The sequence below is a fragment of the Cydia splendana genome, chromosome 2 (genome assembly GCF_910591565.1).
Source record: "Cydia splendana chromosome 2, ilCydSple1.2, whole genome shotgun sequence".
In the NCBI taxonomy this organism is placed as follows: domain Eukaryota; kingdom Metazoa; phylum Arthropoda; class Insecta; order Lepidoptera; family Tortricidae; genus Cydia; species Cydia splendana.
The window spans coordinates 925,179-943,201 of record NC_085961.1 but is presented as its reverse complement, the minus strand read 5'-3'; the positions used below and the strand labels follow the sequence as shown (position 1 = coordinate 943,201).

At 36.4% G+C, this 18,023-nt stretch overlaps 1 protein-coding gene across 1 annotated transcript in view; it reads left to right on the top strand.

The window, feature by feature from the left end:
- The window catches only part of LOC134801681 (facilitated trehalose transporter Tret1-like), an 86,181-nt gene that overhangs the window by 27,907 nt on the left and 40,251 nt on the right, over positions 1-18,023 (top strand). The gene's annotated exons all lie outside the window — the stretch shown is intronic.

Genomic DNA, 18,023 nt, shown 5'->3' with positions numbered 1-18,023 from the left:
AATTAAATTATTTTCTATGAAATATATGTTTTTCTTTTTTATTTCGGTTTGTAAATTAGGGGAAAACGGAGAAGTTCTCCCATGTGAGAAAATTGAACCTTCTTTTTCAAATTCAATAAAGGTTTTTGTTAAATGCGAAATACAACTGGCTCCCCCTATAACGCTGTTTAAGCTAGTACGAGTACCATTCCTGATACATATTCATCATATTATTACGTAGTCAATTCCTGCTACGATGATGTGTTTTTCCGTGTCGTATCGACGGTCCAAGGCTTGCAAGAGGACAATTCGTAGGACGCCTAGCATACCTATAGATTGAGAATACTGCACGATCCCTTATAGAGAATAGGTCTCAGTTTTACCTTATCTAATGTAGGTACTTCCTGATTGGTATAGTACTAAATAAATGACTTTGTTCAGTACCCCTAGTGTAAATTTCATTCGATAATAGCGTGACAAGCGTTCGCGTTTGCGTTGTCTATTTTTGTATAGGATGTTGAACAGCGCGCCAAGCGGGACGTTTTGGAACTCAAAATCCCATACAAAATTACACAGCAGAACAAAATTATTCAAATAATAGTCTCAATTAAACCCGGTTTTACGGTTCGATAATTCCACGCCTGTTCCAATCAGTAAATACTTATGATACCAACAAATATTAATTAAACGTCAAACCGATTTGTATGCAGTTTAACTCATTATATCACTGGTTACATTCACCTGTCCAGAAATAAGCAAGTCTGAAGACCTGTGCCAGATCGTTACGTCAGGCCTAAATATACCCCGCCAAATGTTAGGTTAAATTGAACTTGTGTGTCACTCCGATAGGTTTGCGGCCTATTTCTATTAGGCTATGCACCTACTCAGTAAGAACTATACAGTGACAATATACAGAATGATTTTGTTATGTCTGACCATATTCTGAGGGGTGAATATGTACGTCATACTAAACAACTTTTACTATGGAGCCAACGCCCCAAATCGCAAAAAAAATGTGTCCATTGTAAACATTGACATATGATTCGCCAAAATCTATGAGACAGCAGATTTTTCAACGGAAATAATGTGCAAAGTACGGAACCTTGAGGTACAAGCTCGACTCTGACTTTTCCGGTTATTATTTTCGTCATTTGCCTTTGTAAAAACGTGTAACAATTCAGAATACAAACTTTAATTTTGTGTTAGTCCCCTCGACAATCATAATCTCAAGTTAATCTTCAGCAGCTTTTATAAGATTCATAATTATAAACTTGCTAGCAACATACACGTTAACGATCAGTGGATTCGTATCTTTATTGTAGAGAGCTTGTTTTAACACGATTTAACAGAGAAACACGACCTCACTCTCACAAGAAAGGTCGAGAGGACTTTCGTCTGGGAATACCCGGGTACCTGAAGACGGGGTTTTTGATCGGTTACTGGTTTCCTTCAACTTTTTGTTGACTTTTATTTGGTTAAACTAACTGGTCGTGTGGTTATGGTTGGGTTTTCCCAGGGATTGGAAGATTTGGAAGATAGTTTTGGTTAATGTTCTTGGGAAAACCTCAAAAAGTTAATGGAAGTGTAAATTTATGGTTATAGATTGTGGATTTATAAGAAGTGTGATTTATGTAACAATTATAACATGATAGTTGTACGAGTGTATATCTCTGTGTTCATCGGTGTTCAAATATACAACTAAAAACAAGTACATAGGCATATCAACATAACAAAATGTAATAATTTTCAAGAATAAATTTATTTTTCAAATTTAGGAGCAAATTTTGGAGCAAAGTAGGCACATTTTACGGTACCTCTGTTGTATTTAATGTGTTAGAAAATTTACCTACCTAATTACTAAAAGAAAGATAATTTCTTAAGTGGCCCCCCTGTTTGCATATATACGTATCTACAAAAATTGTAATGAAAGATTTCATAATTACAAGATTTTTGTAAGTGTAAATTGTGATATTTTACATTAAAATTTATGTCTTATAGGTCTCTAAATTTTATATCAAAATTAAGTAAACTCCTTAAAGGGATATCTACGCACTTACCTAAGTGTTTTGTGTTAATTTATGTTTTACGATTTATAATTCCGCGTATCGGCGTATAACTTAATTGAATGTAACTTGGTCGACAATTTGTAGGAATTATCGTTAATTTTAAGCTCTGTGCCAATTATAATTACGAAAGATAGTATATTTAGCGCTACCTCAATAATTAAGCTATGTTAAAACTATGCGTTAAATTGTTAGCCTTATGTAGTTAATTGAATAAAATTACACCTAGAGTTACACCAAGCTAAGATGGCAGCGATTTTAATAATGACTCTTCTCTTTTTCCTCCTGTCCTGACTGTACAAGTGTTATTTTAAACGTTAAACTTCTATGACATTATAACGTTTAAATAACACTTGCATATTTTGGGCTATCAAAATCGCTGCCAAATTAGCTTGGTCTGACTCTAATAATTTTATTAGGAATGGTAACTTTTACAACAACAGAATTATTTTCTTTTTTCTAGCTATCGTTGTTCTATAGTTTCAAAAAGCTAAGTAAATTATAATGAAGAATGTAAACGTAAAAAAAAATATTTAAAAAATTAACGTAACCAGTAAGCTCGGAATGTATTACATGATTTTTGTACATCACTAATGTTTTTTATTATCAAATAGCGAAATATTAATTATATTTGTGACAGCATCAAAATTTCTCCTTTTACCCCGTTGTATTACAAAAGTATATCTAGTTAACACTTTCCTTACCAAGAAATCTCCAGCAATCAAAGATAGCCCAGAAAGTGTTAACCAGAGTGTTTCGACAATTTGCCAACAAGCGTCTTATTGGCCCGAGCAGCGCTAACAAAGCTTAAGTGGCTTAATAACCAGTTTTCCCACGGAATAACTAGGGGCTTTCTAGACCGAGATCTAGAAATGCTAGATCGGACTATCAATAATAGATTATGTATATTATAGTTTACAACTTACCCCGGAAACTTCTAAACCCGCTCTCCTCTACCTACTAATTTTAACAAAGTTCGTTAATAATGAGTTAAGAATAATTAACAAAAAAAAAACATATTTAGGTAGGTACTAAAATATAGTTACTGATAAGGAGTAATAGTTATATATATGCACACCGTATCTCAAGTTGTTTGTTTACTCTTTTTGCCATTTCTATTGAAATAAATACATTTTAAGGCTTTCTGCGAACAGATTGACTTTATTGGCACAAATGACCTACAATGACTCAGCTAGCGTGTCATTCATACGAGTGATATTAATATACATCCGTGGTACAGCACGCGCCTTGTGATAAATTACATCATATCAGGGGGCATAGCAAAGATGGCGCCAAAGATAACGCCAATCGAAACTTATACTCTGTATCTTTAGGTATTTAAATAAAAGTAAACAAAATCTACCCTCAAATGATTCCTTAAGCCAGTTGATGGTAGATGAAAACACTACATGATCAAATAATGTAGGTTAAGGTCGTTCAGTGACTGGTCCTGGCGGTTTTGTATTTGGTCGGTTAACCAATAAATGTTATAACTGCCCGAAAATTTACACATTGTTTGTTTACTTTTATTTAAATACCTCAAGATACAGACTTTAGGTAAATAATGCATGGAAATAGTCACATGACTTTTCGTAGCATTTGTCATCCCGATACATTTTTTTATTCGTATGGCGTTCATCGATGTAAGTACGATTGACATGTTGGCCCACTTGTATTGCAAATTGGACCGACTACACAAATAAACAGTCTCTAGTTGTTGGTTTCCTGTTTTAATGTGTACTTTGCAATATAAGAAAGTTACACCTTTTTAAATAAATAAATAGAGTTAGACCAAGAAAAGTCTGCAGCGATTTTGATAGCTCACGCAGTGCAAGTGTTATTTAAACGTCATAATTTCATAGAAGTTTGACGTTTAAAATAACACTTGCACTGCTTGGGCTTTTCTTGGTCTAACTCTAACTCTTCTAGCGTATACTCAGCGTACTTTACTCGATATCCGTGGCGCAGCACGCGTCGTAAATATCAGCTATTGCACGTTTTGACACGGCTACACAAACATAGTCTGTACTGCGGGCTCAGCACGGTTCCATTTTTATCGACTATCACTATGCGCGTCCCTTTCGCACTTACATACTTGTTAGAACGTGACAGGCATGGTGACAAGGGATAAAAACGCGACCGTGCTAAGCCGTCTGGTGTAGGCTTCCTGTGATTATGTACTAAGTATAGTCGACAATACATACAAGTAAATTAATGTTTAAGAGTTACATGAACCTCGCCGCCGCCATACAATCGAAATAACGCTCTAATTTTAAAACAACGGTCTGAAATACATAACATGAAATTTGACATATATAAATATTTTAGGGCCGACACAAACGGAATTTGTATGGGAACTGCACGCCGACGCTGCCGTTGGCGTGCAGTCGGCGTGCAGTTCCCATACAAATTACAGTCGGGTTGCAATCTGTCTGTACTGGCCCTTATTATATGTCTAAGGTTTCGTGGCTATAACTTGTAATTTAAAGAATTTAGAGCGAAGTAGAAGTTTACCTACAATACTTGTACTCGCTCTGATTTCTTCGTTTAAAATAAGACTTTTGTATATAAATAACAATCTGTCTTTACACTAAACTTCAATGTCTTACTTGTCATTGGAATATAAAATATTATCATAAACCTTACGCTTTGTTTACTCAAACAGACAATAATTATTAGTCAAGAAAGTTAGTTCCTCGCTTGACAAAGAAAATTACTGGAAACCAAAGGTATTATTTTATTAGAAAGCCTACGTCGTACGTAAAGTATACGTCGTTTTGGTTTTAAAAGTGCTAGATGTCAGTAAAACACTTTTGCTTTCTTAGGTATGTTTCACTGAACATTTCTGCTGCGATTAGGGAAAGTGATTAAAATTGCTTGCTGTACAGTCGGGGAGAAAAGTTTAACGACTCAATTCGAACTTTAAGATACGTCAATTAATAGATCTAGAAACGACATGGATTAGATATGTCAGTTTCAAATGTGACGTTTCTTTAAACAAAAACGTCACTTTTGACATTGACACATTTAATCCATATCGTTTCTAGATCTATTAATTGACGTATCTTAAAGTTCGAATCGGGCAGTAAGACATTTTAAATATTGTTAAGCTACACTTAAGAACACGGATTATGGCAAACATACATCAATCGTTAATGTTAAGATAACATTACATATATTCTACGTATTACCTAAATATTTTTAAGTTAATATTTAATTTTAAGGAAAATTTTTAGTCATGACTTTTCACATTTTAATTCAATTATAACTTGATTAGTGTAAAATCTAAAGTTAATGTACAGTCACCTGCAATAATATGTTACACAACGAAAGCCGCAAAAATATCTGACACGATCTTATTTGTAGAGCCATAAAAACGTGTCACATATTTTTGCGGCCTTCGAAGAGCAACATATTATTGCAGGTGACTGTACCTATTCCTACAGATTAATACTAATAATATTACTCCGTATTTGTAATATGGGCATTGTTGCCTGATTTCAATTTCTAAATAATAAATAAATATTTACTAATACAAATAAAGTATGCACTATGATGTCGTTAAAAATATTTAAATTTACTTACCTATTTTTTTTTCTTTCAGGTAAGCTCCCTAATACCTTACTCGCGATGAACAATATAAGTACACAACATACGTAAAATTAGTAAGTAAACATTGTTTTTAAGCCCCTGAAATATTAAGACTCCTGTGTGAAGAGTGGAAAAGAGGTGGGAGAGAGGGAGAGTATAAAAAAAATTATAAACGTCCATACCAGGGGTCACCTAACTTTTGACCCTATCCCGCTTACTTTTCTCAGAACAGATTGACAGGCTCGCGGGCCGCAGATTAGAGAACCTTGTATTCTACTATAATGTTATTATCATAATATGTACATTTTTAATCATTATTTTAATTTTAAATGTAATTATTGGAGAATCGTACGCTTCTTTGGAACCGACCTAAATAAGACATGTGGGCATGAAAGTACTGCAGATTAAACTATTATGAGATTTAAGAGGTAAATAGCGCTCTGTTTCAAATTCTTCGCATAATTCGCACTCGCAGAATGAAAAAGTTGCGAATTCTTTGCGAATAATTACACTTTTACTTTCCACTGTAACATGCATTTGCAATTAGTACAGCTAGCAGAAGAACCGGTGCTTAAAAAGTGAGTTAAAAAGTCTAAAAACTTAAACATAAGTAGATTAAACTACTTTTGAACAAAGTAAAAGAAAAATGAGAAAATTCACATTCTCAGCCGAAATTCAAATTTAGCCCTGGGACATCACGCCTACCGCGCTTCCTAAGTTACCGAAACTTATATAAGTACAATTGCGTCAAAGTTTTATTTAATTTAATTGTTACATGACACCCCATACACTGACTTTTCAATCCTTGTTTTTCCAATCGTCGAGTAAGAAAATTGACAAAAACTAGAGCTTTCCCGATAAAAAAATATTTTTTAAGAAAAACTCATTCAATTTAAGTAAACACTGATTTTCACTGTCACCGTTAAACTATCCACTTTCATAAATGTACAAGCAAGAAATAAAGGCAGTTATTTCTTGCTTATACATACATTTAAGAATAGTAAATACCGTATAACGGGGTGAGTAGGTTTCGCGGGGAGCTATGGGTTATGAATGGGGAGAGAAGGATTGAGAGGGGGTGAGGTGGGTTTTTAAGGCTACTGCTACAAAAATAATGTATTCCAATTTAAAATGGAGCTATAGTAATATTCATAAGAAAAAAAAATCGATCCAACAATCTTCCAAAATCACCTTTGTATGAAAACCCCTCTCACCCCAAATACGAGGCACTACGGGGTGAGGTGGGTTTTCCTCTTTATCGTCAAAGTTATGAAATGGAACTACCCAAAATAAAATACAAACGTCCGAACCACTTATTATATACACCATTCAGTTTTCACATGTAAAAATAAAATTTTATCGAGGATTGAAAGTAAAATGTCACCCAATAATATAATGTAGCATTGCCTTTGACAATACACTATTAAAGCACAGTTAATGCTAAAGTTATACTCGCATACGTTTTACCCTTTTGTCAGAAAGTCAGAATGGACACGGAGTCCAACAAAGCAATCTATTCGGACAATGCTTTCGCCAGTTGACTTTCTAAATCCAATGTTTTTTATACTTACAAAAAAGTAACGTTCGTAACGAGCTTTGGGACGTTTACCATAGCAGAAGGTAAATTTATATGACTGCTTATAACTTTTTACGTAATTAACAATACCTAGAGGTAACAACAGGGTGTCACCTATTGAGCTTAAAGCAGCATATCTATAAATTATATTAATATAATGTAACGAACTATGACAAAGTGAATCTTCTATATATCTACATAACTTTGCGGAATTTTGAAGTTTGACCTGCAGACATTTGGGCGGTATCACTGCAACTAGTCACGCAAGGCACCATAAGGCCATGTTACGAATTATCATTTAAACAAGTCGAATCTACCCGGAGATATGTAGTTCAAAACATCTTTTGTGTTCCAAAAATACTCAATCGAAACGAATGCACATCCAAGTGGCATCACTCAAAGGTGTATCACCAATTTACAAACCACACTTCATATCACTCTTATATTAACCCATTAAAGTACAAAATCTTTTAACCTAATTGCTTTTGTACTAGAGTATTTTGACAAGTTAGTTATGCGGTTAGAATAGTCCTTATCGCAAGGGATGAAAGTTGATAATAAAGGTGTAAGGATGTATTTGGAATGGAATGTAATGGTTAAAGGCAGCTTGTGCTGTGAAGAAAGCACGCCTTGTTATTGATACTTGACACTGCACGGTTCCATTATACGATGCACTTGAAATAATATTTATTGTGTGCTAAAAATAATAACAAGTAGGTAAAACCCTACCCTTTTTCTTCGGATTTGAATCCAGGGCCTCCAGCTGCCAGCTTCGTAGTTAGGGTCATAACCGAATATTAGCGTTTTCACATTGTCCGATCCGATATCGGATGTCGGAAGGCAGTAAAATGTTAGATATATGTTTTTCTCTGTATTTATTAATGCATTTAATAAATCATTATTACTAAGAAACGATAAATAACGCAAAAAGGCGGACTTAATGCCAATGGCACTTTCCTGCAGCAGGTTTTCTCATACTACATGTCTGGTACTAGTCTTCGTTGTGTATGCTTGTTTACCACTGACGTAATATGTATCGAGTTGTGGATGTCATCTACGTATTTAACAATTCTCTTACTGTAAGTAGGGGCGTTAGACTTTTACTGTATATGTAGAACTTAAACTAACACTACCATTATTTAGAGTACTGTGACATTACATCATATCTTCATGGCATGAGATTGTTGCAAAACATAAAAACGTCTGGACTATACATAAAAATATTGTTGTGACGTGTCGTGTAAGTAAATGGAAACGCGGCAAAAGCTGCGCGTGCGGCGGTAACCAGTAATTCACTGCATTGGCTAACCCGACGGACACGACCGTTACAACACCCTGTAGCTTACAGTTTACTGATAATATGGGTTAGGGGAGAAAAAGATGCCTATTAGTCGTTACAGTTTTAACAGGCCAATTCGAGTTTTAGTTATTCGATCGATTTCCGATATGATACTGATCTGTCAGTGTCAAAAGTGACATTTCTTCAACCAAAAAAAACGAGACATGGACATTGACTCTCAGAAGGGCCAATTAGTTGCCTACTAATACTATTTGCGAGACAAAATTCAGAATGAGGACATTCGCCTGTCCCCAACGCACCAAAGTTAGACATCGCCAAAAGAGTTGCGCAACTGAAACGGGAATGGGACATATATGTCGTAGGGATGACGACCATAGTAGGGGCCAGCGAGGTTCTTCCTCGAATTTTTATAAATAATATAATAAACTATAGGTTTAACACTATTTTGACGAAAAAACGGTGTGCATTGATTCGTCTGATCTTGTGTCGGATTCGGCAGTTTGCCTCGGAACCTCCAAACACGACACTCTTCGGCTAGCAGTCAGCCGTTTCGGAGACCGTCGGATCGGGGTTTTTTTTGTCGTAGTCCACTGTCGGGCAAATGCCTCCTCCCAATTTCTCCACTGATCTCTATCCAGTGCTGTGTCTGGCCACTGCTTCAAGAGGGAGTCCAGTTCATCCCGCCATTGCCGGCGGGATCTGCCAGATCCCCGATTCGAGTTTTCGGGCTCCCTCATTAGTGATTTTGGCCCACAACTCATGCGACAGATTGAAACTAGTCGGAAGTTTTTACGTAAATATATGGACATGATCACATCAAGTTTCCCTTTAATGAGCTACAAAAATACGCCCGAAGATATATCTATGATCAAACACTGTCAGTTCCCTCTTATCTCGTAACCCGATAAGTTGTATTGACACCCGATAGGCCGGAAACTAGTGAGGACAGTAAACACTGATTATTTTAGATAAAATGGCGCCCGTGTGTCAGGATGTGTGTGAATGTTTTGGAACTTCTGGATTACTCACAAAAGAGAAGCCCGGATAAGGAAACTTTGGAAAAACTCACCGCCTCAGGCGAGACTCGAACTAAGCCCTAAGGCGCATATGGTGGAAATATTCGCTGTCAACGGGTTAGTCTCGGAAGCTCAGTGGGTAGAGCGACGGGCTGGTATCCCGGAGTCGCGAATTCGAGTCACACCCGAGTCGACTTCTCCTTTATTTCTAAGTATTTCTAGTTTCCGTGTGATCCTTTTGATCCTTTTCATAGTAATCTTCTAGAAGGACCCATCTTCTGCGGTCCAAACATGATCTCTACTACTAGGACTAGTGAATATTGAGTGAGTGCTCTTTGTCCAGCGGTGTGACGTTATGTAGACTACTAAAAAAAGTTGTCTGTCCGTCTGGCCAACTATTTCCGTCATTTAGAAGGGCGCGAAGAAAATCCTACAGGTGATCAACCTACCACGCCTACATGTTCAAACTTTGGCAAGTGGAAATAAAATAGCACGGTAGAAAAAAAGAAAAAGCCACCGTAACCTAATTTATATAACGTTTTTACGATTTTCTCAGTATATCACCGGTCTACATATATATCGATCTATTTTATCGTCACCCCATAATACGGGGAACACACAAGACATGTCAGTCAGTAAAACTATTCTTGTCGTTCAAGGAACGATGCCTTCTGCGAAGCTGTTTCACGGTTTTTTGTGAGTTATTTTAGATCTCGATTCATTTGTTTCTACTGAGAAAGTTGCACCAATGTTTAATGGCGATAAATGATAAAAATGTGGTGCTGACAGTTATGAGATTCAAACTTCAAATAGTTCAAATTAGTACGAGCAATTGATAATTTTTGATAAACAAATCTTCGTATTAGGTACTTAAGAAAGTGCCCTAGTATTCGAAATTCGACTTTACTATCCACTAATTCAGTTGTAACTGTAATGTAATATTTTCATTAACAATATGGAAAACATGCCAGCAGAACGGAATGTGCATCAAAACCATTTTCCTCTATCGCCCGTCAAACCATTATGCAACTGTTATGAAACAACAATAAAACATTTGATCATAAAAATTCGTATTAAATTCCAATCGACCATTTGTTTTCGCAATAAATTCCTCTTTTACGACTCGCTCTCCTATACGTATCGAATGCAGTATAATTATATGCAGTATTTTGACTTCCTCATTGGTTATTGATATTCCGTTTGTTCGGGCTCGTACGACTCATGAAATCAGAAATCATTTGTTTTATTCATGACTAGCGACCCGGCGGCTTCGTACGGGTTAAAAATACACCTAAAACTTAATCAAGAATCACTCTATTGATAGGTGAAAACCGCATGAAAATCCGTTCAGTAGTTTTTGAGTTTATCGCGAACATACAAACACATAGACAGACGCGGCGGGGGACTCTGTTTTATAAGGTGTCGTGATAAACTTAAATGTCATACGAAAGTTTAATAGGACAAAAGAAATTTAAAACAAAAAACATAGAGTTTACCACATAAAGTCACCACTGATCTTCCGGCGAGACCATTTGTTGGTCACGATCGCAACTATACGACACGAGACCGCCTTACCATAAAACTGAACGAAGCCACTTTGCGGCGGCGATCAGCGCCATCTAGTCTGGGGCATGGATAATATGACTACTCCGAGAACTCATTTAGGCACTCTCTGATATTAAGTAAAATGTGGCACTATATATATGTATATTGTCGGGAAAATCCTCATTTGGAACTGCCTTTTCAACTTGTCGAAGGCAACAGGGAAGCTATTTTTAACTTTTAGATTAGTCTCATATTTATCTTATGTTGACGTCTCTCGCAGCGCAATTTACTCGACCACAGAGAGTGACGTCAAAATGAGATCATTAGTAATTTTCAAATAAGCCTCAAGTTGTTGCTATTCTGCTGAAAAATATTTGTGGCAGTTAACCTATTTTATTCTAAAAAAAATAAAAATAGGTTACCTACAATGAGGTGACCTGAAGTCGCCAAGAACATCAAGACAGTCCTATTGTATGAAGTTTTGATCTTGGCACAAAACGTAATGATCCGACCTCGTTTAAATGAGAACAAAATGAGCCAAACGAAAAAATAGTTCATCCCTATTGGTAACACAGCCCATTGTTCTAACTTCTAATTGAAGCGACCGTGACACATAAGTATGTTTTAAGAAAAAGAAAAGTCGCTCCTAGAATAACATTGGAACTCTACAAAAAGATTTTATTTCACGATCACTCGTAGTGAGTTTTTAGAGGCGAGTTTTTAAAATATTAAGCGAGAAACACTACAAGTTATATCAAAATGAGATCAATTTATAACGTTAGGATTCCTGTTAGGAATAGGTACCATAATCTCCGTTAGGTACAATGTTCATGACTGTGTACCTACGGCGCGTCACATTTCTACGAAGTCACAATACTGTTTATTGGTATCGTGGCTCAGATCTAAGCCTATACGGTTTCAGCCAACGTTTCGTAATAAATATACTTTTAGTTTTATTCCTAAAGTTAAATTTGATATGCATCCACGTGGATTATGAAATGAACTACCTATTATATTGCCAATATCTATAAACTACATTTTACGTGACTGAGATTTTCTACTCAATTCGCCCATATTTGGGTAAAAGTTTGAATGCATTTTATCGTAGAACCTAGTCCAGGCGTGCGACTTTGATTCAGTTCAGGGGCCTAGGCGACGACTTCAAACTTAAGGGGCCCACTGATTAACAGTCCGCCGGACGGTATCGGCCTGTCAGTTAGAACAAAAATTTGACAGTTCCGAACAACTGACAGGCCGATACCGTCCGGCGGACTGTTAATCAGTGGGCCCCTTTAAATAACGTATGGAATTAGTCACGTTTCGTAGCATCTGTAGGTAATCCCGACACATTTTTTTCTTTTCGTTTGTCGTTTATCGATGCACGATTGTCGTAAACGTAAGGAAACAACTTAAAATTTGCATCTACCCTTGCACTCTTGTGGATAAAATGCAACTTTCTCATTAGTATTTGATTAATAAAGACAGTGGCGTAGCGTGTACTAATCTAGCCGTGGGCGAAGTGGCATCTGCGAGGCCCTTTTCTTTCATTGTGCCCAAAGGGGCCTCGCGTGAGGCCCATTTGGGCCCGAGGCCGTGGGCGAAGGCCCACTTCGCCCTCATCTTAGGCCACTGAATAAAGAGAACCTTTACGAGCTGGGGTGGTGAAAATAACCATTGTTTATACATTATATTATTATTAGACGACTAAGCAGACACTAGTTTCCTTTCTCCTTTCCATATTATGTTACTACACAAACCTATAAAATCTGTTTAGGAAATGAGTTTCATATAACCTCTTAGGTAATATTGCTAACTTTAGCTCTGCATTTATATGCAAATTAGCGATAACATTAAGATTAACAAAACGGTACTTCAATAAAATTATGATAATATCAATTTTACTGCCTACCTCAATAGAAACATTTACAACTATCACTTTCTACCTTTTATAACAGGAAAACCTTTCAAATGTACAGTCGCCATTAGATATCGGAGCGGCTGGCGCTCACAAATATCTGAACACGCCTCTATTGTCAGGGCGTTAGAGCGCGTGTTCAGATATTGTGAACACCTTGGCCGCTCCGATGTATCTGATGGCGACAGGACAATAGGAAGTACTTTCATATAAGACCATGTTAAATTCATGCAGCGACCACAGTTGCGGTCAGCTGCCTCACAGGCGATGGAGCGTAAGCATTGTCTACAGTTACATCATTGTCAAATTCTAAAGGTTTTAAGGTTTTGCCATGGTTTTGCACTCATTTTTAATCAACTTGCAAAGAGATTTTTGCAGTTTATTTAAATCAAAGTATTAGTACAACATCATTTGTATAGAGTTATCTGTAGCATGTCGGTGGCAGACAAACATACGGCCTAATAATAAGAGACACGTATAGTATAGTTATTGGACTATAAATTGTAAAGGCATTTTGTTTTTCTTTTTTTCTGCGAAAGCAGAAGACTCTGGTTCCATTCCAAGAGTATTCCAACCCTGGACACAGGCTTTGGTCACATTATTTTTCCTATGTGACATCTTTTTCGGTTTAGGTATATTTTACTAGCGATTCCAATGGAAATAATATAAATCAATTTAATTTGTTCTCTAGTTGAACAACTAAATTTGCGTGGAGTTTGAATGGCTCAACAATTAAAGTCCGTGGCATAAACATAAAAGGAATGATTTAAGAACCTGTAAAGTATCGAATGATACTGTATCAATCAATTGTAGTTAGTGGAGCAATACGGTCATAACAATAAGGTTGTTAATGTTAATGGAGCGGACTTTGTGAATGATAAATTGATTAATTATTATAGATACTAATACATACTTGCTCATTATTGCCATCACAGAATTATACCAAACAGCAGCTCTGTACGTCTGTTTGTACCCTTAGTGTGTTTGCTTGTTTGTGTCATTTTATTCGATAGCGTAACATGATGTAGGTAAGTACCTACGCGTTTGCGTTAAGTCTAAAATTGTATGGGATTTTGAGTATCCAAAACGTCCCGCTTGGCGCGCTGTTCACAATCCCATATAAAATAAGACTTAGCAAACGCGTGTACGTCCGTCACGCTATCGAATAAAATGTACACTAGGGGTTCTGAGGGCCTACCAAACCACGTTCGACGTGTTGCCTCCCAGTCATACTTACGTAATTTACAAGTGCGACAGAGAGACAACACGTCGAACGTGGTCCACGGTAGGCCCTCTGCTGCCTTCTCTCTTTACTCGCTGTTTTTCGCTGAAAACATATATGTAAGTAGTCAAAACGGCATATCGTTGGCCTTCGTTTGATCCGTATGTCCGTTATATAGGTATATAATACTTACGAATACCTAATTCTCTACGAAGCAGAAAACCTCTTCCGCATAGGCCGGCGACTTTGAAAACGATCCTACTCACAGCTCAGTCAGCCAAGAGTTGGCCAGGTGCGGTGGTGCGGTGTCGAATAAAACAATAGTTGCCGCAAAATCTGCCAAGCTGACGTGAAAGCTCACTTATCGGGTTACATACCGGGTGTTGCCTGTAACACGAGCAAATAATGAAATCATACATTATACTCCTCTAGCTATAAAACTTTTGTTCAACAACTTTTAAAAATTATGAATCCCTTAGACTACTTCTTTTTCATACAAAATAAATATTGGCTTCAATGTACGCTGACATCAGTACGGTTACCATCAGTTTGTCACTGACATAAACGCCGTCGAGAACGTAATTTACTTTCTACACATCTCGCTCGCACTCGCATATTAGTGCAAACGGGATGTATAGAAAGTAAATTCCGTTCTCGACGGCGTTTATGTCAGTGACAAACTGATGGTAACCGTACAGGTGTGTTTGACGTTGCTTGTCACGCTTTAAAGATGACAAAATTTGCAATACTTACATTGCGTCTTAGAATAAACTTTTAAGAGTAATAAAAATCAAAACATAAGTTATTTTTAAAAGTTGCTTAACAAATATTGGTCAGTTTGAGGAGTACAGCCTACTGTTTAATTTATTGCTCTGTTGTTACAGGATACACCCGGTATAGTGATGGCCATGCATATGTACCTATATGTTCATATAGGTACCTACATATATAGACAAGTAGTTTCATGGGCAAAGGATAGAGACACCACATTTTGTGGTAACTGCAGCTTGCAGGTGCTATGATTGATGTAAAAAAAAAGTCACTTTTTAACGCTGCGCGATTGAAAGTGATAATGACAGGATACTCGAATTTGAACTGTCATTAGCAATTTAGCATGTTAATCATAACTAACACTAAGCTAATTATACGGTTTATCTGACGTGACTTCACACGAGCCCGGTTATCGTGAACGCTAATCAATCTAATCATTTAGTTAGTGCTTCAAAAGTCACTCAGTTTTTTTGTCACTCACGCGACATGTTTTGGAGAACCTGTCTCCATTTTCAAGTAATAATCTTATAGCTTAAAACGAGCAATTCTTGTATATATGTATATATATTATATATGTATTTATATATTTCGGGGATCTCTGAAACTGTTCTAACGATTTCGATGAAATTTGCTATATGGGGGTTTTCGGGGGCGAAAAATATATCGATCTAAATAGCTAGGTATTATCTCTAGGAAAACGCGCATTTTTGAATTTTCTTGTTTTCTGAGCAAAGCTTGGTCTCCCAGATATTTATATTACTACGACATTTATATAACTTTCTCGATTTTCGCACATTTTTAAATTGGTTTTTGCACATTTCGCGTATTATTATTTTTATTTATAAGATAATATATTCATGTAATAGGTCATATAACAGCGCCCCGTAGGTTAACTAAGCGTTTAATCTTGGCATTAAATTTATTTATAGAAGGACTACACAGTAAAATTAAAGTTTTATTACCCTCAGTCTAGAGCTGGCTTATGTGTGGGCGCTATTCAACAAGTTTCAAAGGTAGGTCATGACATAATATTGGCAATAAATCGAAAATGATGTGTTGATAACTTAGAGCATTTAATAACTGGAGTCGTCTTTAAGACCTTACCCCTCTGCCGAAAAACTTGCACAATTGTGCAAACTTTTGTATGGACTGACATCGCTATTTGTACGTTACGTTCAAATCATATAGAAATAGCAATACATTTGACGTCCCCTCCCCCGCAAAAATCGGCAGACTGTTTCGTATAGAAAATGACAGTCATGACGTCTCCAGTTACTAAATGCTCTAAGGTTGATAATCTTATTGTAAAAATACCATACTGAAAACTGGTACCGTAAACTGGGGTTACTTTGATTCGTGGGGTAACACTGATCATCGATTTTTAAACTATAAGGAATACGTTTCTGAACGCTTTCATCATCTAGTTTCGTTAAGCATGCCAACCACATGATAAAATGTTTAAGTTCGCATTCACAAATCAACTCCCTATTCCTCAAAAATCGATGATTAATGTTACCCGCGGAACAAAGTAGCCCCATTCTACGGTAAATTTTAAAGTAAAAAACCAAGACAACGGTATCCATTTATGTTACTAAAAATGTATGTTGTAGAAACTTCCGTCCTCATCTGTCTCCACAATTGGAGGTAATTGAGTCGCGCTTACTACGCATTTTAAGGCTGCCTTTCCACTGGGGCGGAACTGAGAGGAGACTTTGTGGGAATCAACAGCGGAGCGGAGAAGAAATATGGATTACAAGCAATGCTATTGGTCGATTCCCGCATGACTCCTCTTAACGCCTCTCATATCCGCTTCAGTGGAAAGGAAGCCTTAAAAATGCTATATCTTACTAACGCGCCGTTGTAGGAAATGCTAAAACGGCGTGTTTGTAAGATATAGCTAAATTTAGCTTTATCTTGTCACGTCATGTCGAAAAAGTGCGATCTGAATATGAATATCTACCTACGCTTGCTGGGAAAGCACACTCGTCAAACTGCACAGATCGGTGACATTACCGCCAACGTTACAAACGTAGCAATATCATCAGCTGCCGATAACACGTCTCGAATAGAACCACATGGCGTCAGGTTATATAAGCGACCTAAGATGTAACCAATACGCGATATCTACAAAGTCAGTTGCTTCCCGCTGTTAAAAGCTAGATTTGTAGCCTTTGTCTTTTATGATGGTAATAAAACTTGACATTATTTCTATGTATACATAGCATTAAAATTTGCATGCTATTTCATAACTGTACATAGATTCAGATTCAGATTCAGATTTATTTATTTCTCAATAGCAATACAAAATTTTCATGAATACAAACAAAAATATGCACACATAGTGAGATCGTCGAGGTAGGTACGCTAGGTACGCATTTTAAACTAATATTTACATTATTTTACAAACAGAAAAATAAAAAATATAACATTAAAAATATAATTCAATTTCAATTACATATACAATTTGAATAATAATTAATTAATTAAGTAGTCTATTGATACTAACGGGTACATTAATAGTTATTATTTAAGTATTCTTTAACGCTATAAAGTGTCTTGTCAAGTAGGAGCTGTTTAACTTTGCGACGAACAGTGTTAATATTTGTCTCAGTTTTTATTACTTTTGGCAGCTTGTTGTAAAGTTTCTGCCCTATTATTTTGGGACACTTTTTTGTCATTTGTAATCTGCATTTACTTTGTCTTAAGTTGTCAGGATATCTAGTCGGTCGTTTACTTACGTCACCGATACGTTCAAATTCACTTGGATTATTTCTTACATACATTATAACTTCTAGGATATATGTCGATACAGATGTTAATATTTCTAAATTTTTAAAATGTTCTCTGCAGGTATCATTATATTTTGCATTGGCCAGGATTCGAATAGCTCGTTTTTGCATTTTTAAGACACGTTCAAAGTCAGTTGAGTTTCCCCACAGTATAATCCCATAAGACAAGATTGAATGTATGTATGAAAAGTAGGCTTCTTTCAGATGATAATTTGAGATGAGGGGTTTCAATTGTTTAAGGATATATATGCCTTTC